A 22,502-nucleotide genomic window follows, 5' to 3' on the forward strand; every position below is an offset into this window, starting at 1 on the left:
GCGGTGTAGACAGGTGCCTGTGTGCGAGAGATATGGTGCTAGTAGCCGCAAACGACCTACACTAAGTTCGGCGAGTGATAGAGCAGCAATTAAAAATCGGATGTGCCTCCCCGGCGGGGAATCGAACCCCGGTCTCCCGCGTGACAGGCGGGGATACTAACCACTATACTACCGAGGAAGACGCAGCTAGCGTCTCGAATGCACAATTATGTTACTCAAATAGCTGATACATCTCAAACCTAGCCTCCTGTTGCTGTCAGAGACAGCTGCTAAGAAATAAAAGTATGCCCCAGGTGAGGCTAGAACTCACAACCCCGGCATTGCTCACGGCTACTGCCTTATAAGTACCGTGCGCTAACCAATTGCGCCACTGGGGCTACAACAGAGTGCTTTCAGTTAGCGGTATTCACTTTGCTGCAATCCAGTGGTGGCCACAGAAACATACGATCGCCACCTGATGCCATACTGCGACTTTGGCACCTGACTACCAATGCTTCGTGCTATTCTTGTTTCATATGCTACGCTTACATGCACATCAATCGGCTCTCGTCGTCGAGAAAACGTGGGAAAACGCGCGCCTTGCCTTCTGCTACCTGTCGAACAGCGAGAGCAGATGCGTGGCAAGCTCTAAGCTCTGCAGGCGCACTGCGGCCACGCAGCTGCACGAAAGGTACCTTCCTTGGGAGCTTGCTCAGCCATGCAGAACACGTTTCTTAGCGAATTGCACTTGTCTCGTAGAAAGAAATGCTGCCACTGGCCCTGTGGCGCAACGGATAACGCGTCTGACTACGGATCAGAAGATTCCAGGTTCGAATCCTGGCAGGGTCGGCGTTTTGTTAGTTGCCGACGCGTAGCTGGGCAGTGGATTTCGTATGTCGCCGCACCGTGGAGTGCTTTGTTGCTCCTGTGCATCTCGCAGCTGCATGTCGAGTCGATCGTGGTAAATATCGCTGCCTGCAAGCGTCAGCGTAGCGTCAGTCGAGCAAAGTCGAGACAAGTCAAGCTGAGAGCTGTAGGAGATGATACGCAATTAAATACAGGCGTGTGAAAGCGACGCAGACAACACTTTCCAAGTGTCCCACGTCACGTGGCGAAGAGCCGGCGCAACCCCAGGCAGCAGAGTGGCGCAGTGGAAGCGTGCTGGGCCCATAACCCAGAGGTCCGTGGATCGAAACCACGCTCTGCTAAAATTATTTCTTTTGCGGACTGTGCCGAGCTCGATTATTACGCCCACAGCGTCGGCTGGGGTGCTTTGATACAGCGTTAACAGCATACCCCGCAGTTCTGAAATGTGAAGAATGCGAGAACCACTTCCTAAGTTGTAGCATTTTTTAAGATTTTGCGCCAACTACACTCCACGATCGCAAAGTTAATGCTCTTACGACCCACATACGCGCAACACTCGAACAGGGTTGTGAGATAAAAATCGCATCTCCCCGGCGGGGAATCGAACCCCGGTCTCCCGCGTGACAGGCGGGGATACTAACCACTATACTACCGAGGATGCGGTGTAGACAGGTGCCTGTGTGCGAGAGATATGGTGCTAGTAGCCGCAAACGACCTACACTAAGTTCGGCGAGTGATAGAGCAGCAATTAAAAATCGGATGTGCCTCCCCGGCGGGGAATCGAACCCCGGTCTCCCGCGTGACAGGCGGGGATACTAACCACTATACTACCGAGGAAGACGCAGCTAGCGTCTCGAATGCACAATTATGTTACTCAAATAGCTGATACATCTCAAACCTAGCCTCCTGTTGCTGTCAGAGACAGCTGCTAAGAAATAAAAGTATGCCCCAGGTGAGGCTCGAACTCACAACCCCGGCATTGCTCACGGCTACTGCCTTATAAGTACCGTGCGCTAACCTATTGCGCCACTGGGGCTACAACAGAGTGCTTTCAGTTAGCGGTATTCACTTTGCTGCAATCCAGTGGTGGCCACAGAAACATACGATCGCCACCTGATGCCATACTGCGACTTTGGCACCTGACTACCAATGCTTCGTGCTATTCTTGTTTCATATGCTACGCTTACATGCACATCAATCGGCTCTCGTCGTCGAGAAAACGTGGGAAAACGCGCGCCTTGCCTTCTGCTACCTGTCGAACAGCGAGAGCAGATGCGTGGCAAGCTCTAAGCTCTGCAGGCGCACTGCGGCCACGCAGCTGCACGAAAGGTACCTTCCTTGGGAGCTTGCTCAGCCATGCAGAACACGTTTCTTAGCGAATTGCACTTGTCTCGTAGAAAGAAATGCTGCCACTGGCCCTGTGGCGCAACGGATAACGCGTCTGACTACGGATCAGAAGATTCCAGGTTCGAATCCTGGCAGGGTCGGCGTTTTGTTAGTTGCCGACGCGTAGCTGGGCAGTGGATTTCGTATGTCGCCGCACCGTGGAGTGCTTTGTTGCTCCTGTGCATCTCGCAGCTGCATGTCGAGTCGATCGTGGTAAATATCGCTGCCTGCAAGCGTCAGCGTAGCGTCAGTCGAGCAAAGTCGAGACAAGTCAAGCTGAGAGCTGTAGGAGATGATACGCAATTAAATACAGGCGTGTGAAAGCGACGCAGACAACACTTTCCAAGTGTCCCACGTCACGTGGCGAAGAGCCGGCGCAACCCCAGGCAGCAGAGTGGCGCAGTGGAAGCGTGCTGGGCCCATAACCCAGAGGTCCGTGGATCGAAACCACGCTCTGCTAAAATTATTTCTTTTGCGGACTGTGCCGAGCTCGATTATTACGCCCACAGCGTCGGCTGGGGTGCTTTGATACAGCGTTAACAGCATACCCCGCAGTTCTGAAATGTGAAGAATGCGAGAACCACTTCCTAAGTTGTAGCATTTTTTAAGATTTTGCGCCAACTACACTCCACGATCGCAAAGTTAATGCTCTTACGACCCACATACGCGCAACACTCGAACAGGGTTGTGAGATAAAAATCGCATCTCCCCGGCGGGGAATCGAACCCCGGTCTCCCGCGTGACAGGCGGGGATACTAACCACTATACTACCGAGGATGCGCTGTAGACAGGTGCCTGTGTGCGAGAGATATGGTGCTAGTAGCCGCAAACGACCTACACTAAGTTCGGCGAGTGATAGAGCAGCAATTAAAAATCGGATGTGCCTCCCCGGCGGGGAATCGAACCCCGGTCTCCCGCGTGACAGGCGGGGATACTAACCACTATACTACCGAGGAAGACGCAGCTAGCGTCTCGAATGCACAATTATGTTACTCAAATAGCTGATACATCTCAAACCTAGCCTCCTGTTGCTGTCAGAGACAGCTGCTAAGAAATAAAAGTATGCCCCAGGTGAGGCTCGAACTCACAACCCCGGCATTGCTCACGGCTACTGCCTTATAAGTACCGTGCGCTAACCAATTGCGCCACTGGGGCTACAACAGAGTGCTTTCAGTTAGCGGTATTCACTTTGCTGCAATCCAGTGGTGGCCACAGAAACATACGATCGCCACCTGATGCCATACTGCGACTTTGGCACCTGACTACCAATGCTTCGTGCTATTCTTGTTTCATATGCTACGCTTACATGCACATCAACCGGCTCTCGTCGTCGAGAAAACGTGGGAAAACGCGCGCCTTGCCTTCTGCTACCTGTCGAACAGCGAGAGCAGATGCGTGGCAAGCTCTAAGCTCTGCAGGCGCACTGCGGCCACGCAGCTGCACGAAAGGTACCTTCCTTGGGAGCTTGCTCAGCCATGCAGAACACGTTTCTTAGCGAATTGCACTTGTCTCGTAGAAAGAAATGCTGCCACTGGCCCTGTGGCGCAACGGATAACGCGTCTGACTACGGATCAGAAGATTCCAGGTTCGAATCCTGGCAGGGTCGGCGTTTTGTTAGTTGCCGACGCGTAGCTGGGCAGTGGATTTCGTATGTCGCCGCACCGTGGAGTGCTTTGTTGCTCCTGTGCATCTCGCAGCTGCATGTCGAGTCGATCGTGGTAAATATCGCTGCCTGCAAGCGTCAGCGTAGCGTCAGTCGAGCAAAGTCGAGACAAGTCAAGCTGAGAGCTGTAGGAGATGATACGCAATTAAATACAGGCGTGTGAAAGCGACGCAGACAACACTTTCCAAGTGTCCCACGTCACGTGGCGAAGAGCCGGCGCAACCCCAGGCAGCAGAGTGGCGCAGTGGAAGCGTGCTGGGCCCATAACCCAGAGGTCCGTGGATCGAAACCACGCTCTGCTAAAATTATTTCTTTTGCGGACTGTGCCGAGCTCGATTATTACGCCCACAGCGTCGGCTGGGGTGCTTTGATACAGCGTTAACAGCATACCCCGCAGTTCTGAAATGTGAAGAATGCGAGAACCACTTCCTAAGTTGTAGCATTTTTTAAGATTTTGCGCCAACTACACTCCACGATCGCAAAGTTAATGCTCTTACGACCCACATACGCGCAACACTCGAACAGGGTTGTGAGATAAAAATCGCATCTCCCCGGCGGGGAATCGAACCCCGGTCTCCCGCGTGACAGGCGGGGATACTAACCACTATACTACCGAGGATGCGCTGTAGACAGGTGCCTGTGTGCGAGAGATATGGTGCTAGTAGCCGCAAACGACCTACACTAAGTTCGGCGAGTGATAGAGCAGCAATTAAAAATCGGATGTGCCTCCCCGGCGGGGAATCGAACCCCGGTCTCCCGCGTGACAGGCGGGGATACTAACCACTATACTACCGAGGAAGACGCAGCTAGCGTCTCGAATGCACAATTATGTTACTCAAATAGCTGATACATCTCAAACCTAGCCTCCTGTTGCTGTCAGAGACAGCTGCTAAGAAATAAAAGTATGCCCCAGGTGAGGCTCGAACTCACAACCCCGGCATTGCTCACGGCTACTGCCTTATAAGTACCGTGCGCTAACCAATTGCGCCACTGGGGCTACAACAGAGTGCTTTCAGTTAGCGGTATTCACTTTGCTGCAATCCAGTGGTGGCCACAGAAACATACGATCGCCACCTGATGCCATACTGCGACTTTGGCACCTGACTACCAATGCTTCGTGCTATTCTTGTTTCATATGCTACGCTTACATGCACATCAACCGGCTCTCGTCGTCGAGAAAACGTGGGAAAACGCGCGCCTTGCCTTCTGCTACCTGTCGAACAGCGAGAGCAGATGCGTGGCAAGCTCTAAGCTCTGCAGGCGCACTGCGGCCACGCAGCTGCACGAAAGGTACCTTCCTTGGGAGCTTGCTCAGCCATGGAGAACACGTTTCTTAGCGAATTGCACTTGTCTCGTAGAAAGAAATGCTGCCACTGGCCCTGTGGCGCAACGGATAACGCGTCTGACTACGGATCAGAAGATTCCAGGTTCGAATCCTGGCAGGGTCGGCGTTTTGTTAGTTGCCGACGCGTAGCTGGGCAGTGGATTTCGTATGTCGCTGCACCGTGGAGTGCTTTGTTGCTCCTGTGCATCTCGCAGCTGCATGTCGAGTCGATCGTGGTAAATATCGCTGCCTGCAAGCGTCAGCGTAGCGTCAGTCGAGCAAAGTCGAGACAAGTCAAGCTGAGAGCTGTAGGAGATGATACGCAATTAAATACAGGCGTGTGAAAGCGACGCAGACAACACTTTCCAAGTGTCCCACGTCACGTGGCGAAGAGCCGGCGCAACCCCAGGCAGCAGAGTGGCGCAGTGGAAGCGTGCTGGGCCCATAACCCAGAGGTCCGTGGATCGAAACCACGCTCTGCTAAAATTATTTCTTTTGCGGACTGTGCCGAGCTCGATTATTACGCCCACAGCGTCGGCTGGGGTGCTTTGATACAGCGTTAACAGCATACCCCGCAGTTCTGAAATGTGAAGAATGCGAGAACCACTTCCTAAGTTGTAGCATTTTTTAAGATTTTGCGCCAACTACACTCCACGATCGCAAAGTTAATGCTCTTACGACCCACATACGCGCAACACTCGAACAGGGTTGTGAGATAAAAATCGCATCTCCCCGGCGGGGAATCGAACCCCGGTCTCCCGCGTGACAGGCGGGGATACTAACCACTATACTACCGAGGATGCGGTGTAGACAGGTGCCTGTGTGCGAGAGATATGGTGCTAGTAGCCGCAAACGACCTACACTAAGTTCGGCGAGTGATAGAGCAGCAATTAAAAATCGGATGTGCCTCCCCGGCGGGGAATCGAACCCCGGTCTCCCGCGTGACAGGCGGGGATACTAACCACTATACTACCGAGGAAGACGCAGCTAGCGTCTCGAATGCACAATTATGTTACTCAAATAGCTGATACATCTCAAACCTAGCCTCCTGTTGCTGTCAGAGACAGCTGCTAAGAAATAAAAGTATGCCCCAGGTGAGGCTAGAACTCACAACCCCGGCATTGCTCACGGCTACTGCCTTATAAGTACCGTGCGCTAACCAATTGCGCCACTGGGGCTACAACAGAGTGCTTTCAGTTAGCGGTATTCACTTTGCTGCAATCCAGTGGTGGCCACAGAAACATACGATCGCCACCTGATGCCATACTGCGACTTTGGCACCTGACTACCAATGCTTCGTGCTATTCTTGTTTCATATGCTACGCTTACATGCACATCAATCGGCTCTCGTCGTCGAGAAAACGTGGGAAAACGCGCGCCTTGCCTTCTGCTACCTGTCGAACAGCGAGAGCAGATGCGTGGCAAGCTCTAAGCTCTGCAGGCGCACTGCGGCCACGCAGCTGCACGAAAGGTACCTTCCTTGGGAGCTTGCTCAGCCATGCAGAACACGTTTCTTAGCGAATTGCACTTGTCTCGTAGAAAGAAATGCTGCCACTGGCCCTGTGGCGCAACGGATAACGCGTCTGACTACGGATCAGAAGATTCCAGGTTCGAATCCTGGCAGGGTCGGCGTTTTGTTAGTTGCCGACGCGTAGCTGGGCAGTGGATTTCGTATGTCGCCGCACCGTGGAGTGCTTTGTTGCTGCTGTGCATCTCGCAGCTGCATGTCGAGTCGATCGTGGTAAATATCGCTGCCTGCAAGCGTCAGCGTAGCGTCAGTCGAGCAAAGTCGAGACAAGTCAAGCTGAGAGCTGTAGGAGATGATACGCAATTAAATACAGGCGTGTGAAAGCGACGCAGACAACACTTTCCAAGTGTCCCACGTCACGTGGCGAAGAGCCGGCGCAACCCCAGGCAGCAGAGTGGCGCAGTGGAAGCGTGCTGGGCCCATAACCCAGAGGTCCGTGGATCGAAACCACGCTCTGCTAAAATTATTTCTTTTGCGGACTGTGCCGAGCTCGATTATTACGCCCACAGCGTCGGCTGGGGTGCTTTGATACAGCGTTAACAGCATACCCCGCAGTTCTGAAATGTGAAGAATGCGAGAACCACTTCCTAAGTTGTAGCATTTTTTAAGATTTTGCGCCAACTACACTCCACGATCGCAAAGTTAATGCTCTTACGACCCACATACGCGCAACACTCGAACAGGGTTGTGAGATAAAAATCGCATCTCCCCGGCGGGGAATCGAACCCCGGTCTCCCGCGTGACAGGCGGGGATACTAACCACTATACTACCGAGGATGCGGTGTAGACAGGTGCCTGTGTGCGAGAGATATGGTGCTAGTAGCCGCAAACGACCTACACTAAGTTCGGCGAGTGATAGAGCAGCAATTAAAAATCGGATGTGCCTCCCCGGCGGGGAATCGAACCCCGGTCTCCCGCGTGACAGGCGGGGATACTAACCACTATACTACCGAGGAAGACGCAGCTAGCGTCTCGAATGCACAATTATGTTACTCAAATAGCTGATACATCTCAAACCTAGCCTCCTGTTGCTGTCAGAGACAGCTGCTAAGAAATAAAAGTATGCCCCAGGTGAGGCTCGAACTCACAACCCCGGCATTGCTCACGGCTACTGCCTTATAAGTACCGTGCGCTAACCTATTGCGCCACTGGGGCTACAACAGAGTGCTTTCAGTTAGCGGTATTCACTTTGCTGCAATCCAGTGGTGGCCACAGAAACATACGATCGCCACCTGATGCCATACTGCGACTTTGGCACCTGACTACCAATGCTTCGTGCTATTCTTGTTTCATATGCTACGCTTACATGCACATCAATCGGCTCTCGTCGTCGAGAAAACGTGGGAAAACGCGCGCCTTGCCTTCTGCTACCTGTCGAACAGCGAGAGCAGATGCGTGGCAAGCTCTAAGCTCTGCAGGCGCACTGCGGCCACGCAGCTGCACGAAAGGTACCTTCCTTGGGAGCTTGCTCAGCCATGCAGAACACGTTTCTTAGCGAATTGCACTTGTCTCGTAGAAAGAAATGCTGCCACTGGCCCTGTGGCGCAACGGATAACGCGTCTGACTACGGATCAGAAGATTCCAGGTTCGAATCCTGGCAGGGTCGGCGTTTTGTTAGTTGCCGACGCGTAGCTGGGCAGTGGATTTCGTATGTCGCCGCACCGTGGAGTGCTTTGTTGCTCCTGTGCATCTCGCAGCTGCATGTCGAGTCGATCGTGGTAAATATCGCTGCCTGCAAGCGTCAGCGTAGCGTCAGTCGAGCAAAGTCGAGACAAGTCAAGCTGAGAGCTGTAGGAGATGATACGCAATTAAATACAGGCGTGTGAAAGCGACGCAGACAACACTTTCCAAGTGTCCCACGTCACGTGGCGAAGAGCCGGCGCAACCCCAGGCAGCAGAGTGGCGCAGTGGAAGCGTGCTGGGCCCATAACCCAGAGGTCCGTGGATCGAAACCACGCTCTGCTAAAATTATTTCTTTTGCGGACTGTGCCGAGCTCGATTATTACGCCCACAGCGTCGGCTGGGGTGCTTTGATACAGCGTTAACAGCATACCCCGCAGTTCTGAAATGTGAAGAATGCGAGAACCACTTCCTAAGTTGTAGCATTTTTTAAGATTTTGCGCCAACTACACTCCACGATCGCAAAGTTAATGCTCTTACGACCCACATACGCGCAACACTCGAACAGGGTTGTGAGATAAAAATCGCATCTCCCCGGCGGGGAATCGAACCCCGGTCTCCCGCGTGACAGGCGGGGATACTAACCACTATACTACCGAGGATGCGGTGTAGACAGGTGCCTGTGTGCGAGAGATATGGTGCTAGTAGCCGCAAACGACCTACACTAAGTTCGGCGAGTGATAGAGCAGCAATTAAAAATCGGATGTGCCTCCCCGGCGGGGAATCGAACCCCGGTCTCCCGCGTGACAGGCGGGGGTACTAACCACTATACTACCGAGGAAGACGCAGCTAGCGTCTCGAATGCACAATTATGTTACTCAAATAGCTGATACATCTCAAACCTAGCCTCCTGTTGCTGTCAGAGACAGCTGCTAAGAAATAAAAGTATGCCCCAGGTGAGGCTCGAACTCACAACCCCGGCATTGCTCACGGCTACTGCCTTATAAGTACCGTGCGCTAACCTATTGCGCCACTGGGGCTACAACAGAGTGCTTTCAGTTAGCGGTATTCACTTTGCTGCAATCCAGTGGTGGCCACAGAAACATACGATCGCCACCTGATGCCATACTGCGACTTTGGCACCTGACTACCAATGCTTCGTGCTATTCTTGTTTCATATGCTACGCTTACATGCACATCAATCGGCTCTCGTCGTCGAGAAAACGTGGGAAAACGCGCGCCTTGCCTTCTGCTACCTGTCGAACAGCGAGAGCAGATGCGTGGCAAGCTCTAAGCTCTGCAGGCGCACTGCGGCCACGCAGCTGCACGAAAGGTACCTTCCTTGGGAGCTTGCTCAGCCATGCAGAACACGTTTCTTAGCGAATTGCACTTGTCTCGTAGAAAGAAATGCTGCCACTGGCCCTGTGGCGCAACGGATAACGCGTCTGACTACGGATCAGAAGATTCCAGGTTCGAATCCTGGCAGGGTCGGCGTTTTGTTAGTTGCCGACGCGTAGCTGGGCAGTGGATTTCGTATGTCGCCGCACCGTGGAGTGCTTTGTTGCTCCTGTGCATCTCGCAGCTGCATGTCGAGTCGATCGTGGTAAATATCGCTGCCTGCAAGCGTCAGCGTAGCGTCAGTCGAGCAAAGTCGAGACAAGTCAAGCTGAGAGCTGTAGGAGATGATACGCAATTAAATACAGGCGTGTGAAAGCGACGCAGACAACACTTTCCAAGTGTCCCACGTCACGTGGCGAAGAGCCGGCGCAACCCCAGGCAGCAGAGTGGCGCAGTGGAAGCGTGCTGGGCCCATAACCCAGAGGTCCGTGGATCGAAACCACGCTCTGCTAAAATTATTTCTTTTGCGGACTGTGCCGAGCTCGATTATTACGCCCACAGCGTCGGCTGGGGTGCTTTGATACAGCGTTAACAGCATACCCCGCAGTTCTGAAATGTGAAGAATGCGAGAACCACTTCCTAAGTTGTAGCATTTTTTAAGATTTTGCGCCAACTACACTCCACGATCGCAAAGTTAATGCTCTTACGACCCACATACGCGCAACACTCGAACAGGGTTGTGAGATAAAAATCGCATCTCCCCGACGGGGAATCGAACCCCGGTCTCCCGCGTGACAGGCGGGGATACTAACCACTATACTACCGAGGATGCGCTGTAGACAGGTGCCTGTGTGCGAGAGATATGGTGCTAGTAGCCGCAAACGACCTACACTAAGTTCGGCGAGTGATAGAGCAGCAATTAAAAATCGGATGTGCCTCCCCGGCGGGGAATCGAACCCCGGTCTCCCGCGTGACAGGCGGGGATACTAACCACTATACTACCGAGGAAGACGCAGCTAGCGTCTCGAATGCACAATTATGTTACTCAAATAGCTGATACATCTCAAACCTAGCCTCCTGTTGCTGTCAGAGACAGCTGCTAAGAAATAAAAGTATGCCCCAGGTGAGGCTCGAACTCACAACCCCGGCATTGCTCACGGCTACTGCCTTATAAGTACCGTGCGCTAACCAATTGCGCCACTGGGGCTACAACAGAGTGCTTTCAGTTAGCGGTATTCACTTTGCTGCAATCCAGTGGTGGCCACAGAAACATACGATCGCCACCTGATGCCATACTGCGACTTTGGCACCTGACTACCAATGCTTCGTGCTATTCTTGTTTCATATGCTACGCTTACATGCACATCAACCGGCTCTCGTCGTCGAGAAAACGTGGGAAAACGCGCGCCTTGCCTTCTGCTACCTGTCGAACAGCGAGAGCAGATGCGTGGCAAGCTCTAAGCTCTGCAGGCGCACTGCGGCCACGCAGCTGCACGAAAGGTACCTTCCTTGGGAGCTTGCTCAGCCATGCAGAACACGTTTCTTAGCGAATTGCACTTGTCTCGTAGAAAGAAATGCTGCCACTGGCCCTGTGGCGCAACGGATAACGCGTCTGACTACGGATCAGAAGATTCCAGGTTCGAATCCTGGCAGGGTCGGCGTTTTGTTAGTTGCCGACGCGTAGCTGGGCAGTGGATTTCGTATGTCGCCGCACCGTGGAGTGCTTTGTTGCTCCTGTGCATCTCGCAGCTGCATGTCGAGTCGATCGTGGTAAATATCGCTGCCTGCAAGCGTCAGCGTAGCGTCAGTCGAGCAAAGTCGAGACAAGTCAAGCTGAGAGCTGTAGGAGATGATACGCAATTAAATACAGGCGTGTGAAAGCGACGCAGACAACACTTTCCAAGTGTCCCACGTCACGTGGCGAAGAGCCGGCGCAACCCCAGGCAGCAGAGTGGCGCAGTGGAAGCGTGCTGGGCCCATAACCCAGAGGTCCGTGGATCGAAACCACGCTCTGCTAAAATTATTTCTTTTGCGGACTGTGCCGAGCTCGATTATTACGCCCACAGCGTCGGCTGGGGTGCTTTGATACAGCGTTAACAGCATACCCCGCAGTTCTGAAATGTGAAGAATGCGAGAACCACTTCCTAAGTTGTAGCATTTTTTAAGATTTTGCGCCAACTACACTCCACGATCGCAAAGTTAATGCTCTTACGACCCACATACGCGCAACACTCGAACAGGGTTGTGAGATAAAAATCGCATCTCCCCGGCGGGGAATCGAACCCCGGTCTCCCGCGTGACAGGCGGGGATACTAACCACTATACTACCGAGGATGCGGTGTAGACAGGTGCCTGTGTGCGAGAGATATGGTGCTAGTAGCCGCAAACGACCTACACTAAGTTCGGCGAGTGATAGAGCAGCAATTAAAAATCGGATGTGCCTCCCCGGCGGGGAATCGAACCCCGGTCTCCCGCGTGACAGGCGGGGGTACTAACCACTATACTACCGAGGAAGACGCAGCTAGCGTCTCGAATGCACAATTATGTTACTCAAATAGCTGATACATCTCAAACCTAGCCTCCTGTTGCTGTCAGAGACAGCTGCTAAGAAATAAAAGTATGCCCCAGGTGAGGCTCGAACTCACAACCCCGGCATTGCTCACGGCTACTGCCTTATAAGTACCGTGCGCTAACCTATTGCGCCACTGGGGCTACAACAGAGTGCTTTCAGTTAGCGGTATTCACTTTGCTGCAATCCAGTGGTGGCCACAGAAACATACGATCGCCACCTGATGCCATACTGCGACTTTGGCACCTGACTACCAATGCTTCGTGCTATTCTTGTTTCATATGCTACGCTTACATGCACATCAATCGGCTCTCGTCGTCGAGAAAACGTGGGAAAACGCGCGCCTTGCCTTCTGCTACCTGTCGAACAGCGAGAGCAGATGCGTGGCAAGCTCTAAGCTCTGCAGGCGCACTGCGGCCACGCAGCTGCACGAAAGGTACCTTCCTTGGGAGCTTGCTCAGCCATGCAGAACACGTTTCTTAGCGAATTGCACTTGTCTCGTAGAAAGAAATGCTGCCACTGGCCCTGTGGCGCAACGGATAACGCGTCTGACTACGGATCAGAAGATTCCAGGTTCGAATCCTGGCAGGGTCGGCGTTTTGTTAGTTGCCGACGCGTAGCTGGGCAGTGGATTTCGTATGTCGCCGCACCGTGGAGTGCTTTGTTGCTCCTGTGCATCTCGCAGCTGCATGTCGAGTCGATCGTGGTAAATATCGCTGCCTGCAAGCGTCAGCGTAGCGTCAGTCGAGCAAAGTCGAGACAAGTCAAGCTGAGAGCTGTAGGAGATGATACGCAATTAAATACAGGCGTGTGAAAGCGACGCAGACAACACTTTCCAAGTGTCCCACGTCACGTGGCGAAGAGCCGGCGCAACCCCAGGCAGCAGAGTGGCGCAGTGGAAGCGTGCTGGGCCCATAACCCAGAGGTCCGTGGATCGAAACCACGCTCTGCTAAAATTATTTCTTTTGCGGACTGTGCCGAGCTCGATTATTACGCCCACAGCGTCGGCTGGGGTGCTTTGATACAGCGTTAACAGCATACCCCGCAGTTCTGAAATGTGAAGAATGCGAGAACCACTTCCTAAGTTGTAGCATTTTTTAAGATTTTGCGCCAACTACACTCCACGATCGCAAAGTTAATGCTCTTACGACCCACATACGCGCAACACTCGAACAGGGTTGTGAGATAAAAATCGCATCTCCCCGACGGGGAATCGAACCCCGGTCTCCCGCGTGACAGGCGGGGATACTAACCACTATACTACCGAGGATGCGCTGTAGACAGGTGCCTGTGTGCGAGAGATATGGTGCTAGTAGCCGCAAACGACCTACACTAAGTTCGGCGAGTGATAGAGCAGCAATTAAAAATCGGATGTGCCTCCCCGGCGGGGAATCGAACCCCGGTCTCCCGCGTGACAGGCGGGGATACTAACCACTATACTACCGAGGAAGACGCAGCTAGCGTCTCGAATGCACAATTATGTTACTCAAATAGCTGATACATCTCAAACCTAGCCTCCTGTTGCTGTCAGAGACAGCTGCTAAGAAATAAAAGTATGCCCCAGGTGAGGCTCGAACTCACAACCCCGGCATTGCTCACGGCTACTGCCTTATAAGTACCGTGCGCTAACCAATTGCGCCACTGGGGCTACAACAGAGTGCTTTCAGTTAGCGGTATTCACTTTGCTGCAATCCAGTGGTGGCCACAGAAACATACGATCGCCACCTGATGCCATACTGCGACTTTGGCACCTGACTACCAATGCTTCGTGCTATTCTTGTTTCATATGCTACGCTTACATGCACATCAACCGGCTCTCGTCGTCGAGAAAACGTGGGAAAACGCGCGCCTTGCCTTCTGCTACCTGTCGAACAGCGAGAGCAGATGCGTGGCAAGCTCTAAGCTCTGCAGGCGCACTGCGGCCACGCAGCTGCACGAAAGGTACCTTCCTTGGGAGCTTGCTCAGCCATGCAGAACACGTTTCTTAGCGAATTGCACTTGTCTCGTAGAAAGAAATGCTGCCACTGGCCCTGTGGCGCAACGGATAACGCGTCTGACTACGGATCAGAAGATTCCAGGTTCGAATCCTGGCAGGGTCGGCGTTTTGTTAGTTGCCGACGCGTAGCTGGGCAGTGGATTTCGTATGTCGCCGCACCGTGGAGTGCTTTGTTGCTCCTGTGCATCTCGCAGCTGCATGTCGAGTCGATCGTGGTAAATATCGCTGCCTGCAAGCGTCAGCGTAGCGTCAGTCGAGCAAAGTCGAGACAAGTCAAGCTGAGAGCTGTAGGAGATGATACGCAATTAAATACAGGCGTGTGAAAGCGACGCAGACAACACTTTCCAAGTGTCCCACGTCACGTGGCGAAGAGCCGGCGCAACCCCAGGCAGCAGAGTGGCGCAGTGGAAGCGTGCTGGGCCCATAACCCAGAGGTCCGTGGATCGAAACCACGCTCTGCTAAAATTATTTCTTTTGCGGACTGTGCCGAGCTCGATTATTACGCCCACAGCGTCGGCTGGGGTGCTTTGATACAGCGTTAACAGCATACCCCGCAGTTCTGAAATGTGAAGAATGCGAGAACCACTTCCTAAGTTGTAGCATTTTTTAAGATTTTGCGCCAACTACACTCCACGATCGCAAAGTTAATGCTCTTACGACCCACATACGCGCAACACTCGAACAGGGTTGTGAGATAAAAATCGCATCTCCCCGGCGGGGAATCGAACCCCGGTCTCCCGCGTGACAGGCGGGGATACTAACCACTATACTACCGAGGATGCGGTGTAGACAGGTGCCTGTGTGCGAGAGATATGGTGCTAGTAGCCGCAAACGACCTACACTAAGTTCGGCGAGTGATAGAGCAGCAATTAAAAATCGGATGTGCCTCCCCGGCGGGGAATCGAACCCCGGTCTCCCGCGTGACAGGCGGGGATACTAACCACTATACTACCGAGGAAGACGCAGCTAGCGTCTCGAATGCACAATTATGTTACTCAAATAGCTGATACATCTCAAACCTAGCCTCCTGTTGCTGTCAGAGACAGCTGCTAAGAAATAAAAGTATGCCCCAGGTGAGGCTCGAACTCACAACCCCGGCATTGCTCACGGCTACTGCCTTATAAGTACCGTGCGCTAACCTATTGCGCCACTGGGGCTACAACAGAGTGCTTTCAGTTAGCGGTATTCACTTTGCTGCAATCCAGTGGTGGCCACAGAAACATACGATCGCCACCTGATGCCATACTGCGACTTTGGCACCTGACTACCAATGCTTCGTGCTATTCTTGTTTCATATGCTACGCTTACATGCACATCAATCGGCTCTCGTCGTCGAGAAAACGTGGGAAAACGCGCGCCTTGCCTTCTGCTACCTGTCGAACAGCGAGAGCAGATGCGTGGCAAGCTCTAAGCTCTGCAGGCGCACTGCGGCCACGCAGCTGCACGAAAGGTACCTTCCTTGGGAGCTTGCTCAGCCATGCAGAACACGTTTCTTAGCGAATTGCACTTGTCTCGTAGAAAGAAATGCTGCCACTGGCCCTGTGGCGCAACGGATAACGCGTCTGACTACGGATCAGAAGATTCCAGGTTCGAATCCTGGCAGGGTCGGCGTTTTGTTAGTTGCCGACGCGTAGCTGGGCAGTGGATTTCGTATGTCGCCGCACCGTGGAGTGCTTTGTTGCTCCTGTGCATCTCGCAGCTGCATGTCGAGTCGATCGTGGTAAATATCGCTGCCTGCAAGCGTCAGCGTAGCGTCAGTCGAGCAAAGTCGAGACAAGTCAAGCTGAGAGCTGTAGGAGATGATACGCAATTAAATACAGGCGTGTGAAAGCGACGCAGACAACACTTTCCAAGTGTCCCACGTCACGTGGCGAAGAGCCGGCGCAACCCCAGGCAGCAGAGTGGCGCAGTGGAAGCGTGCTGGGCCCATAACCCAGAGGTCCGTGGATCGAAACCACGCTCTGCTAAAATTATTTCTTTTGCGGACTGTGCCGAGCTCGATTATTACGCCCACAGCGTCGGCTGGGGTGCTTTGATACAGCGTTAACAGCATACCCCGCAGTTCTGAAATGTGAAGAATGCGAGAACCACTTCCTAAGTTGTAGCATTTTTTAAGATTTTGCGCCAACTACACTCCACGATCGCAAAGTTAATGCTCTTACGACCCACATACGCGCAACACTCGAACAGGGTTGTGAGATAAAAATCGCATCTCCCCGACGGGGAATCGAACCCCGGTCTCCCGCGTGACAGGCGGGGATACTAACCACTATACTACCGAGGATGCGCTGTAGACAGGTGCCTGTGTGCGAGAGATATGGTGCTAGTAGCCGCAAACGACCTACACTAAGTTCGGCGAGTGATAGAGCAGCAATTAAAAATCGGATGTGCCTCCCCGGCGGGGAATCGAACCCCGGTCTCCCGCGTGACAGGCGGGGATACTAACCACTATACTACCGAGGAAGACGCAGCTAGCGTCTCGAATGCACAATTATGTTACTCAAATAGCTGATACATCTCAAACCTAGCCTCCTGTTGCTGTCAGAGACAGCTGCTAAGAAATAAAAGTATGCCCCAGGTGAGGCTCGAACTCACAACCCCGGCATTGCTCACGGCTACTGCCTTATAAGTACCGTGCGCTAACCAATTGCGCCACTGGGGCTACAACAGAGTGCTTTCAGTTAGCGGTATTCACTTTGCTGCAATCCAGTGGTGGCCACAGAAACATACGATCGCCACCTGATGCCATACTGCGACTTTGGCACCTGACTACCAATGCTTCGTGCTATTCTTGTTTCATATGCTACGCTTACATGCACATCAACCGGCTCTCGTCGTCGAGAAAACGTGGGAAAACGCGCGCCTTGCCTTCTGCTACCTGTCGAACAGCGAGAGCAGATGCGTGGCAAGCTCTAAGCTCTGCAGGCGCACTGCGGCCACGCAGCTGCACGAAAGGTACCTTCCTTGGGAGCTTGCTCAGCCATGCAGAACACGTTTCTTAGCGAATTGCACTTGTCTCGTAGAAAGAAATGCTGCCACTGGCCCTGTGGCGCAACGGATAACGCGTCTGACTACGGATCAGAAGATTCCAGGTTCGAATCCTGGCAGGGTCGGCGTTTTGTTAGTTGCCGACGCGTAGCTGGGCAGTGGATTTCGTATGTCGCCGCACCGTGGAGTGCTTTGTTGCTCCTGTGCATCTCGCAGCTGCATGTCGAGTCGATCGTGGTAAATATCGCTGCCTGCAAGCGTCAGCGTAGCGTCAGTCGAGCAAAGTCGAGACAAGTCAAGCTGAGAGCTGTAGGAGATGATACGCAATTAAATACAGGCGTGTGAAAGCGACGCAGACAACACTTTCCAAGTGTCCCACGTCACGTGGCGAAGAGCCGGCGCAACCCCAGGCAGCAGAGTGGCGCAGTGGAAGCGTGCTGGGCCCATAACCCAGAGGTCCGTGGATCGAAACCACGCTCTGCTAAAATTATTTCTTTTGCGGACTGTGCCGAGCTCGATTATTACGCCCACAGCGTCGGCTGGGGTGCTTTGATACAGCGTTAACAGCATACCCCGCAGTTCTGAAATGTGAAGAATGCGAGAACCACTTCCTAAGTTGTAGCATTTTTTAAGATTTTGCGCCAACTACACTCCACGATCGCAAAGTTAATGCTCTTACGACCCACATACGCGCAACACTCGAACAGGGTTGTGAGATAAAAATCGCATCTCCCCGACGGGGAATCGAACCCCGGTCTCCCGCGTGACAGGCGGGGATACTAACCACTATACTACCGAGGATGCGCTGTAGACAGGTGCCTGTGTGCGAGAGATATGGTGCTAGTAGCCGCAAACGACCTACACTAAGTTCGGCGAGTGATAGAGCAGCAATTAAAAATCGGATGTGCCTCCCCGGCGGGGAATCGAACCCCGGTCTCCCGCGTGACAGGCGGGGATACTAACCACTATACTACCGAGGAAGACGCAGCTAGCGTCTCGAATGCACAATTATGTTACTCAAATAGCTGATACATCTCAAACCTAGCCTCCTGTTGCTGTCAGAGACAGCTGCTAAGAAATAAAAGTATGCCCCAGGTGAGGCTCGAACTCACAACCCCGGCATTGCTCACGGCTACTGCCTTATAAGTACCGTGCGCTAACCAATTGCGCCACTGGGGCTACAACAGAGTGCTTTCAGTTAGCGGTATTCACTTTGCTGCAATCCAGTGGTGGCCACAGAAACATACGATCGCCACCTGATGCCATACTGCGACTTTGGCACCTGACTACCAATGCTTCGTGCTATTCTTGTTTCATATGCTACGCTTACATGCACATCAACCGGCTCTCGTCGTCGAGAAAACGTGGGAAAACGCGCGCCTTGCCTTCTGCTACCTGTCGAACAGCGAGAGCAGATGCGTGGCAAGCTCTAAGCTCTGCAGGCGCACTGCGGCCACGCAGCTGCACGAAAGGTACCTTCCTTGGGAGCTTGCTCAGCCATGCAGAACACGTTTCTTAGCGAATTGCACTTGTCTCGTAGAAAGAAATGCTGCCACTGGCCCTGTGGCGCAACGGATAACGCGTCTGACTACGGATCAGAAGATTCCAGGTTCGAATCCTGTCAGGGTCGGCGTTTTGTTAGTTGCCGACGCGTAGCTGGGCAGTGGATTTCGTATGTCGCCGCACCGTGGAGTGCTTTGTTGCTCCTGTGCATCTCGCAGCTGCATGTCGAGTCGATCGTGGTAAATATCGCTGCCTGCAAGCGTCAGCGTAGCGTCAGTCGAGCAAAGTCGAGACAAGTCAAGCTGAGAGCTGTAGGAGATGATACGCAATTAAATACAGGCGTGTGAAAGCGACGCAGACAACACTTTCCAAGTGTCCCACGTCACGTGGCGAAGAGCCGGCGCAACCCCAGGCAGCAGAGTGGCGCAGTGGAAGCGTGCTGGGCCCATAACCCAGAGGTCCGTGGATCGAAACGACGCTCTGCTAAAATTATTTCTTTTGCGGACTGTGCCGAGCTCGATTATTACGCCCACAGCGTCGGCTGGGGTGCTTTGATACAGCGTTAACAGCATACCCCGCAGTTCTGAAATGTGAAGAATGCGAGAACCACTTCCTAAGTTGTAGCATTTTTTAAGATTTTGCGCCAACTACACTCCACGATCGCAAAGTTAATGCTCTTACGACCCACATACGCGCAACACTCGAACAGGGTTGTGAGATAAAAATCGCATCTCCCCGGCGGGGAATCGAACCCCGGTCTCCCGCGTGACAGGCGGGGATACTAACCACTATACTACCGAGGATGCGCTGTAGACAGGTGCCTGTGTGCGAGAGATATGGTGCTAGTAGCCGCAAACGACCTACACTAAGTTCGGCGAGTGATAGAGCAGCAATTAAAAATCGGATGTGCCTCCCCGGCGGGGAATCGAACCCCGGTCTCCCGCGTGACAGGCGGGGATACTAACCACTATACTACCGAGGAAGACGCAGCTAGCGTTTCGAATGCACAATTATGTTACTCAAATAGCTGATACATCTCAAACCTAGCCTCCTGTTGCTGTCAGAGACAGCTGCTAAGAAATAAAAGTATGCCCCAGGTGAGGCTCGAACTCACAACCCCGGCATTGCTCACGGCTACTGCCTTATAAGTACCGTGCGCTAACCAATTGCGCCACTGGGGCTACAACAGAGTGGTTTCAGTTAGCGGTATTCACTTTGCTGCAATCCAGTGGTGGCCACAGAAACATACGATCGCCACCTGATGCCATACTGCGACTTTGGCACCTGACTACCAATGCTTCGTGCTATTCTTGTTTCATATGCTACGCTTACATGCACATCAACCGGCTCTCGTCGTCGAGAAAACGTGGGAAAACGCGCGCCTTGCCTTCTGCTACCTGTCGAACAGCGAGAGCAGATGCGTGGCAAGCTCTAAGCTCTGCAGGCGCACTGCGGCCACGCAGCTGCACGAAAGGTACCTTCCTTGGGAGCTTGCTCAGCCATGGAGAACACGTTTCTTAGCGAATTGCACTTGTCTCGTAGAAAGAAATGCTGCCACTGGCCCTGTGGCGCAACGGATAACGCGTCTGACTACGGATCAGAAGATTCCAGGTTCGAATCCTGGCAGGGTCGGCGTTTTGTTAGTTGCCGACGCGTAGCTGGGCAGTGGATTTCGTATGTCGCCGCACCGTGGAGTGCTTTGTTGCTCCTGTGCATCTCGCAGCTGCATGTCGAGTCGATCGTGGTAAATATCGCTGCCTGCAAGCGTCAGCGTAGCGTCAGTCGAGCAAAGTCGAGACAAGTCAAGCTGAGAGCTGTAGGAGATGATACGCAATTAAATACAGGCGTGTGAAAGCGACGCAGACAACACTTTCCAAGTGTCCCACGTCACGTGGCGAAGAGCCGGCGCAACCCCAGGCAGCAGAGTGGCGCAGTGGAAGCGTGCTGGGCCCATAACCCAGAGGTCCGTGGATCGAAACCACGCTCTGCTAAAATTATTTCTTTTGCGGACTGTGCCGAGCTCGATTATTACGCCCACAGCGTCGGCTGGGGTGCTTTGATACAGCGTTAACAGCATACCCCGCAGTTCTGAAATGTGAAGAATGCGAGAACCACTTCCTAAGTTGTAGCATTTTTTAAGATTTTGCGCCAACTACACTCCACGATCGCAAAGTTAATGCTCTTACGACCCACATACGCGCAACACTCGAACAGGGTTGTGAGATAAAAATCGCATCTCCCCGGCGGGGAATCGAACCCCGGTCTCCCGCGTGACAGGCGGGGATACTAACCACTATACTACCGAGGATGCGCTGTAGACAGGTGCCTGTGTGCGAGAGATATGGTGCTAGTAGCCGCAAACGACCTACACTAAGTTCGGCGAGTGATAGAGCAGCAATTAAAAATCGGATGTGCCTCCCCGGCGGGGAATCGAACCCCGGTCTCCCGCGTGACAGGCGGGGATACTAACCACTATACTACCGAGGAAGACGCAGCTAGCGTCTCGAATGCACAATTATGTTACTCAAATAGCTGATACATCTCAAACCTAGCCTCCTGTTGCTGTCAGAGACAGCTGCTAAGAAATAAAAGTATGCCCCAGGTGAGGCTCGAACTCACAACCCCGGCATTGCTCACGGCTACTGCCTTATAAGTACCGTGCGCTAACCAATTGCGCCACTGGGGCTACAACAGAGTGGTTTCAGTTAGCGGTATTCACTTTGCTGCAATCCAGTGGTGGCCACAGAAACATACGATCGCCACCTGATGCCATACTGCGACTTTGGCACCTGACTACCAATGCTTCGTGCTATTCTTGTTTCATATGCTACGCTTACATGCACATCAACCGGCTCTCGTCGTCGAGAAAACGTGGGAAAACGCGCGCCTTGCCTTCTGCTACCTGTCGAACAGTGAGAGCAGATGCGTGGCAAGCTCTAAGCTCTGCAGGCGCACTGCGGCCACGCAGCTGCACGAAAGGTACCTTCCTTGGGAGCTTGCTCAGCCATGGCGAACACGTTTCTTAGCGAATTGCACTTGTCTCGTAGAAAGAAATGCTGCCACTGGCCCTGTGGCGCAACGGATAACGCGTCTGACTACGGATCAGAAGATTCCAGGTTCGAATCCTGGCAGGGTCGGCGTTTTGTTAGTTGCCGACGCGTAGCTGGGCAGTGGATTTCGTATGTCGCCGCACCGTGGAGTGCTTTGTTGCTCCTGTGCATCTCGCAGCTGCATGTCGAGTCGATCGTGGTAAATATCGCTGCCTGCAAGCGTCAGCGTAGCGTCAGTCGAGCAAAGTCGAGACAAGTCAAGCTGAGAGCTGTAGGAGATGATACGCAATTAAATACAGGCGTGTGAAAGCGACGCAGACAACACTTTCCAAGTGTCCCACGTCACGTGGCGAAGAGCCGGCGCAACCCCAGGCAGCAGAGTGGCGCAGTGGAAGCGTGCTGGGCCCATAACCCAGAGGTCCGTGGATCGAAACCACGCTCTGCTAAAATTATTTCTTTTGCGGACTGTGCCGAGCTCGATTATTACGCCCACAGCGTCGGCTGGGGTGCTTTGATACAGCGTTAACAGCATACCCCGCAGTTCTGAAATGTGAAGAATGCGAGAACCACTTCCTAAGTTGTAGCATTTTTTAAGATTTTGCGCCAACTACACTCCACGATCGCAAAGTTAATGCTCTTACGACCCACATACGCGCAACACTCGAACAGGGTTGTGAGATAAAAATCGCAT

General features: G+C 53.1%; 59 non-coding genes across 59 annotated transcripts; 15 read left to right on the top strand and 44 right to left on the bottom strand.

Annotated features, from left to right (window-relative positions):
- Positions 1 to 106: 106 nt before the first annotated feature.
- On the bottom strand, positions 107 to 178 carry Trnad-guc. Its single transcript has one exon. It is a non-coding gene; the product is annotated as a tRNA-Asp (tRNA).
- Positions 179 to 285: 107 nt separating this feature from the next.
- On the bottom strand, positions 286 to 377 carry Trnai-uau. Its single transcript is given in 2 exon segments — positions 286 to 321; positions 340 to 377. It is a non-coding gene; the product is annotated as a tRNA-Ile (tRNA).
- Positions 378 to 755: 378 nt separating this feature from the next.
- Trnar-acg lies at positions 756 to 828 on the top strand. Its single transcript has one exon. It is a non-coding gene; the product is annotated as a tRNA-Arg (tRNA).
- A 604-nt stretch (positions 829 to 1,432) lies between these two features.
- Trnad-guc lies at positions 1,433 to 1,504 on the bottom strand. Its single transcript has one exon. It is a non-coding gene; the product is annotated as a tRNA-Asp (tRNA).
- A 107-nt stretch (positions 1,505 to 1,611) lies between these two features.
- On the bottom strand, positions 1,612 to 1,683 carry Trnad-guc. The gene has a single exon. It is a non-coding gene; the product is annotated as a tRNA-Asp (tRNA).
- Positions 1,684 to 1,790: 107 nt separating this feature from the next.
- Trnai-uau lies at positions 1,791 to 1,882 on the bottom strand. Its single transcript is given in 2 exon segments — positions 1,791 to 1,826; positions 1,845 to 1,882. It is a non-coding gene; the product is annotated as a tRNA-Ile (tRNA).
- A 378-nt stretch (positions 1,883 to 2,260) lies between these two features.
- Trnar-acg lies at positions 2,261 to 2,333 on the top strand. The gene has a single exon. It is a non-coding gene; the product is annotated as a tRNA-Arg (tRNA).
- Positions 2,334 to 2,937: 604 nt separating this feature from the next.
- On the bottom strand, positions 2,938 to 3,009 carry Trnad-guc. The gene has a single exon. It is a non-coding gene; the product is annotated as a tRNA-Asp (tRNA).
- A 107-nt stretch (positions 3,010 to 3,116) lies between these two features.
- Trnad-guc lies at positions 3,117 to 3,188 on the bottom strand. The gene has a single exon. It is a non-coding gene; the product is annotated as a tRNA-Asp (tRNA).
- A 107-nt stretch (positions 3,189 to 3,295) lies between these two features.
- On the bottom strand, positions 3,296 to 3,387 carry Trnai-uau. The gene is given in 2 exon segments: positions 3,296 to 3,331; positions 3,350 to 3,387. It is a non-coding gene; the product is annotated as a tRNA-Ile (tRNA).
- Positions 3,388 to 3,765: 378 nt separating this feature from the next.
- Trnar-acg lies at positions 3,766 to 3,838 on the top strand. The gene has a single exon. It is a non-coding gene; the product is annotated as a tRNA-Arg (tRNA).
- Positions 3,839 to 4,442: 604 nt separating this feature from the next.
- Trnad-guc lies at positions 4,443 to 4,514 on the bottom strand. The gene has a single exon. It is a non-coding gene; the product is annotated as a tRNA-Asp (tRNA).
- A 107-nt stretch (positions 4,515 to 4,621) lies between these two features.
- On the bottom strand, positions 4,622 to 4,693 carry Trnad-guc. Its single transcript has one exon. It is a non-coding gene; the product is annotated as a tRNA-Asp (tRNA).
- Positions 4,694 to 4,800: 107 nt separating this feature from the next.
- Positions 4,801 to 4,892, bottom strand: Trnai-uau. Its single transcript is given in 2 exon segments — positions 4,801 to 4,836; positions 4,855 to 4,892. It is a non-coding gene; the product is annotated as a tRNA-Ile (tRNA).
- A 378-nt stretch (positions 4,893 to 5,270) lies between these two features.
- On the top strand, positions 5,271 to 5,343 carry Trnar-acg. The gene has a single exon. It is a non-coding gene; the product is annotated as a tRNA-Arg (tRNA).
- Positions 5,344 to 5,947: 604 nt separating this feature from the next.
- Positions 5,948 to 6,019, bottom strand: Trnad-guc. Its single transcript has one exon. It is a non-coding gene; the product is annotated as a tRNA-Asp (tRNA).
- A 107-nt stretch (positions 6,020 to 6,126) lies between these two features.
- Positions 6,127 to 6,198, bottom strand: Trnad-guc. The gene has a single exon. It is a non-coding gene; the product is annotated as a tRNA-Asp (tRNA).
- Positions 6,199 to 6,305: 107 nt separating this feature from the next.
- Trnai-uau lies at positions 6,306 to 6,397 on the bottom strand. Its single transcript is given in 2 exon segments — positions 6,306 to 6,341; positions 6,360 to 6,397. It is a non-coding gene; the product is annotated as a tRNA-Ile (tRNA).
- A 378-nt stretch (positions 6,398 to 6,775) lies between these two features.
- Trnar-acg lies at positions 6,776 to 6,848 on the top strand. Its single transcript has one exon. It is a non-coding gene; the product is annotated as a tRNA-Arg (tRNA).
- A 604-nt stretch (positions 6,849 to 7,452) lies between these two features.
- Positions 7,453 to 7,524, bottom strand: Trnad-guc. Its single transcript has one exon. It is a non-coding gene; the product is annotated as a tRNA-Asp (tRNA).
- A 107-nt stretch (positions 7,525 to 7,631) lies between these two features.
- Positions 7,632 to 7,703, bottom strand: Trnad-guc. The gene has a single exon. It is a non-coding gene; the product is annotated as a tRNA-Asp (tRNA).
- Positions 7,704 to 7,810: 107 nt separating this feature from the next.
- On the bottom strand, positions 7,811 to 7,902 carry Trnai-uau. The gene is given in 2 exon segments: positions 7,811 to 7,846; positions 7,865 to 7,902. It is a non-coding gene; the product is annotated as a tRNA-Ile (tRNA).
- Positions 7,903 to 8,280: 378 nt separating this feature from the next.
- Trnar-acg lies at positions 8,281 to 8,353 on the top strand. Its single transcript has one exon. It is a non-coding gene; the product is annotated as a tRNA-Arg (tRNA).
- A 604-nt stretch (positions 8,354 to 8,957) lies between these two features.
- Positions 8,958 to 9,029, bottom strand: Trnad-guc. The gene has a single exon. It is a non-coding gene; the product is annotated as a tRNA-Asp (tRNA).
- Positions 9,030 to 9,136: 107 nt separating this feature from the next.
- Positions 9,137 to 9,208, bottom strand: Trnad-guc. Its single transcript has one exon. It is a non-coding gene; the product is annotated as a tRNA-Asp (tRNA).
- Positions 9,209 to 9,315: 107 nt separating this feature from the next.
- On the bottom strand, positions 9,316 to 9,407 carry Trnai-uau. Its single transcript is given in 2 exon segments — positions 9,316 to 9,351; positions 9,370 to 9,407. It is a non-coding gene; the product is annotated as a tRNA-Ile (tRNA).
- A 378-nt stretch (positions 9,408 to 9,785) lies between these two features.
- Trnar-acg lies at positions 9,786 to 9,858 on the top strand. The gene has a single exon. It is a non-coding gene; the product is annotated as a tRNA-Arg (tRNA).
- Positions 9,859 to 10,462: 604 nt separating this feature from the next.
- Positions 10,463 to 10,534, bottom strand: Trnad-guc. Its single transcript has one exon. It is a non-coding gene; the product is annotated as a tRNA-Asp (tRNA).
- Positions 10,535 to 10,641: 107 nt separating this feature from the next.
- On the bottom strand, positions 10,642 to 10,713 carry Trnad-guc. Its single transcript has one exon. It is a non-coding gene; the product is annotated as a tRNA-Asp (tRNA).
- A 107-nt stretch (positions 10,714 to 10,820) lies between these two features.
- On the bottom strand, positions 10,821 to 10,912 carry Trnai-uau. Its single transcript is given in 2 exon segments — positions 10,821 to 10,856; positions 10,875 to 10,912. It is a non-coding gene; the product is annotated as a tRNA-Ile (tRNA).
- Positions 10,913 to 11,290: 378 nt separating this feature from the next.
- On the top strand, positions 11,291 to 11,363 carry Trnar-acg. The gene has a single exon. It is a non-coding gene; the product is annotated as a tRNA-Arg (tRNA).
- Positions 11,364 to 11,967: 604 nt separating this feature from the next.
- Positions 11,968 to 12,039, bottom strand: Trnad-guc. Its single transcript has one exon. It is a non-coding gene; the product is annotated as a tRNA-Asp (tRNA).
- A 107-nt stretch (positions 12,040 to 12,146) lies between these two features.
- Trnad-guc lies at positions 12,147 to 12,218 on the bottom strand. The gene has a single exon. It is a non-coding gene; the product is annotated as a tRNA-Asp (tRNA).
- A 107-nt stretch (positions 12,219 to 12,325) lies between these two features.
- On the bottom strand, positions 12,326 to 12,417 carry Trnai-uau. Its single transcript is given in 2 exon segments — positions 12,326 to 12,361; positions 12,380 to 12,417. It is a non-coding gene; the product is annotated as a tRNA-Ile (tRNA).
- Positions 12,418 to 12,795: 378 nt separating this feature from the next.
- Trnar-acg lies at positions 12,796 to 12,868 on the top strand. The gene has a single exon. It is a non-coding gene; the product is annotated as a tRNA-Arg (tRNA).
- Positions 12,869 to 13,472: 604 nt separating this feature from the next.
- On the bottom strand, positions 13,473 to 13,544 carry Trnad-guc. Its single transcript has one exon. It is a non-coding gene; the product is annotated as a tRNA-Asp (tRNA).
- A 107-nt stretch (positions 13,545 to 13,651) lies between these two features.
- Trnad-guc lies at positions 13,652 to 13,723 on the bottom strand. Its single transcript has one exon. It is a non-coding gene; the product is annotated as a tRNA-Asp (tRNA).
- Positions 13,724 to 13,830: 107 nt separating this feature from the next.
- Trnai-uau lies at positions 13,831 to 13,922 on the bottom strand. The gene is given in 2 exon segments: positions 13,831 to 13,866; positions 13,885 to 13,922. It is a non-coding gene; the product is annotated as a tRNA-Ile (tRNA).
- A 378-nt stretch (positions 13,923 to 14,300) lies between these two features.
- Trnar-acg lies at positions 14,301 to 14,373 on the top strand. Its single transcript has one exon. It is a non-coding gene; the product is annotated as a tRNA-Arg (tRNA).
- Positions 14,374 to 14,977: 604 nt separating this feature from the next.
- On the bottom strand, positions 14,978 to 15,049 carry Trnad-guc. Its single transcript has one exon. It is a non-coding gene; the product is annotated as a tRNA-Asp (tRNA).
- Positions 15,050 to 15,156: 107 nt separating this feature from the next.
- On the bottom strand, positions 15,157 to 15,228 carry Trnad-guc. Its single transcript has one exon. It is a non-coding gene; the product is annotated as a tRNA-Asp (tRNA).
- Positions 15,229 to 15,335: 107 nt separating this feature from the next.
- On the bottom strand, positions 15,336 to 15,427 carry Trnai-uau. Its single transcript is given in 2 exon segments — positions 15,336 to 15,371; positions 15,390 to 15,427. It is a non-coding gene; the product is annotated as a tRNA-Ile (tRNA).
- Positions 15,428 to 15,805: 378 nt separating this feature from the next.
- Trnar-acg lies at positions 15,806 to 15,878 on the top strand. The gene has a single exon. It is a non-coding gene; the product is annotated as a tRNA-Arg (tRNA).
- A 604-nt stretch (positions 15,879 to 16,482) lies between these two features.
- Trnad-guc lies at positions 16,483 to 16,554 on the bottom strand. The gene has a single exon. It is a non-coding gene; the product is annotated as a tRNA-Asp (tRNA).
- Positions 16,555 to 16,661: 107 nt separating this feature from the next.
- Positions 16,662 to 16,733, bottom strand: Trnad-guc. Its single transcript has one exon. It is a non-coding gene; the product is annotated as a tRNA-Asp (tRNA).
- Positions 16,734 to 16,840: 107 nt separating this feature from the next.
- On the bottom strand, positions 16,841 to 16,932 carry Trnai-uau. The gene is given in 2 exon segments: positions 16,841 to 16,876; positions 16,895 to 16,932. It is a non-coding gene; the product is annotated as a tRNA-Ile (tRNA).
- A 378-nt stretch (positions 16,933 to 17,310) lies between these two features.
- Positions 17,311 to 17,383, top strand: Trnar-acg. Its single transcript has one exon. It is a non-coding gene; the product is annotated as a tRNA-Arg (tRNA).
- A 604-nt stretch (positions 17,384 to 17,987) lies between these two features.
- On the bottom strand, positions 17,988 to 18,059 carry Trnad-guc. Its single transcript has one exon. It is a non-coding gene; the product is annotated as a tRNA-Asp (tRNA).
- Positions 18,060 to 18,166: 107 nt separating this feature from the next.
- Trnad-guc lies at positions 18,167 to 18,238 on the bottom strand. Its single transcript has one exon. It is a non-coding gene; the product is annotated as a tRNA-Asp (tRNA).
- A 107-nt stretch (positions 18,239 to 18,345) lies between these two features.
- On the bottom strand, positions 18,346 to 18,437 carry Trnai-uau. The gene is given in 2 exon segments: positions 18,346 to 18,381; positions 18,400 to 18,437. It is a non-coding gene; the product is annotated as a tRNA-Ile (tRNA).
- Positions 18,438 to 18,815: 378 nt separating this feature from the next.
- On the top strand, positions 18,816 to 18,888 carry Trnar-acg. The gene has a single exon. It is a non-coding gene; the product is annotated as a tRNA-Arg (tRNA).
- A 604-nt stretch (positions 18,889 to 19,492) lies between these two features.
- Positions 19,493 to 19,564, bottom strand: Trnad-guc. The gene has a single exon. It is a non-coding gene; the product is annotated as a tRNA-Asp (tRNA).
- Positions 19,565 to 19,671: 107 nt separating this feature from the next.
- On the bottom strand, positions 19,672 to 19,743 carry Trnad-guc. Its single transcript has one exon. It is a non-coding gene; the product is annotated as a tRNA-Asp (tRNA).
- Positions 19,744 to 19,850: 107 nt separating this feature from the next.
- Positions 19,851 to 19,942, bottom strand: Trnai-uau. Its single transcript is given in 2 exon segments — positions 19,851 to 19,886; positions 19,905 to 19,942. It is a non-coding gene; the product is annotated as a tRNA-Ile (tRNA).
- A 378-nt stretch (positions 19,943 to 20,320) lies between these two features.
- On the top strand, positions 20,321 to 20,393 carry Trnar-acg. The gene has a single exon. It is a non-coding gene; the product is annotated as a tRNA-Arg (tRNA).
- Positions 20,394 to 20,997: 604 nt separating this feature from the next.
- Trnad-guc lies at positions 20,998 to 21,069 on the bottom strand. Its single transcript has one exon. It is a non-coding gene; the product is annotated as a tRNA-Asp (tRNA).
- A 107-nt stretch (positions 21,070 to 21,176) lies between these two features.
- On the bottom strand, positions 21,177 to 21,248 carry Trnad-guc. The gene has a single exon. It is a non-coding gene; the product is annotated as a tRNA-Asp (tRNA).
- Positions 21,249 to 21,355: 107 nt separating this feature from the next.
- Positions 21,356 to 21,447, bottom strand: Trnai-uau. Its single transcript is given in 2 exon segments — positions 21,356 to 21,391; positions 21,410 to 21,447. It is a non-coding gene; the product is annotated as a tRNA-Ile (tRNA).
- Positions 21,448 to 21,825: 378 nt separating this feature from the next.
- On the top strand, positions 21,826 to 21,898 carry Trnar-acg. Its single transcript has one exon. It is a non-coding gene; the product is annotated as a tRNA-Arg (tRNA).
- The last annotated feature ends 604 nt before the right edge of the window (positions 21,899 to 22,502 follow it).

This window comes from Schistocerca piceifrons, chromosome 8 (genome assembly GCF_021461385.2).
Source record: "Schistocerca piceifrons isolate TAMUIC-IGC-003096 chromosome 8, iqSchPice1.1, whole genome shotgun sequence".
Lineage (NCBI taxonomy): Eukaryota > Metazoa > Arthropoda > Insecta > Orthoptera > Acrididae > Schistocerca > Schistocerca piceifrons.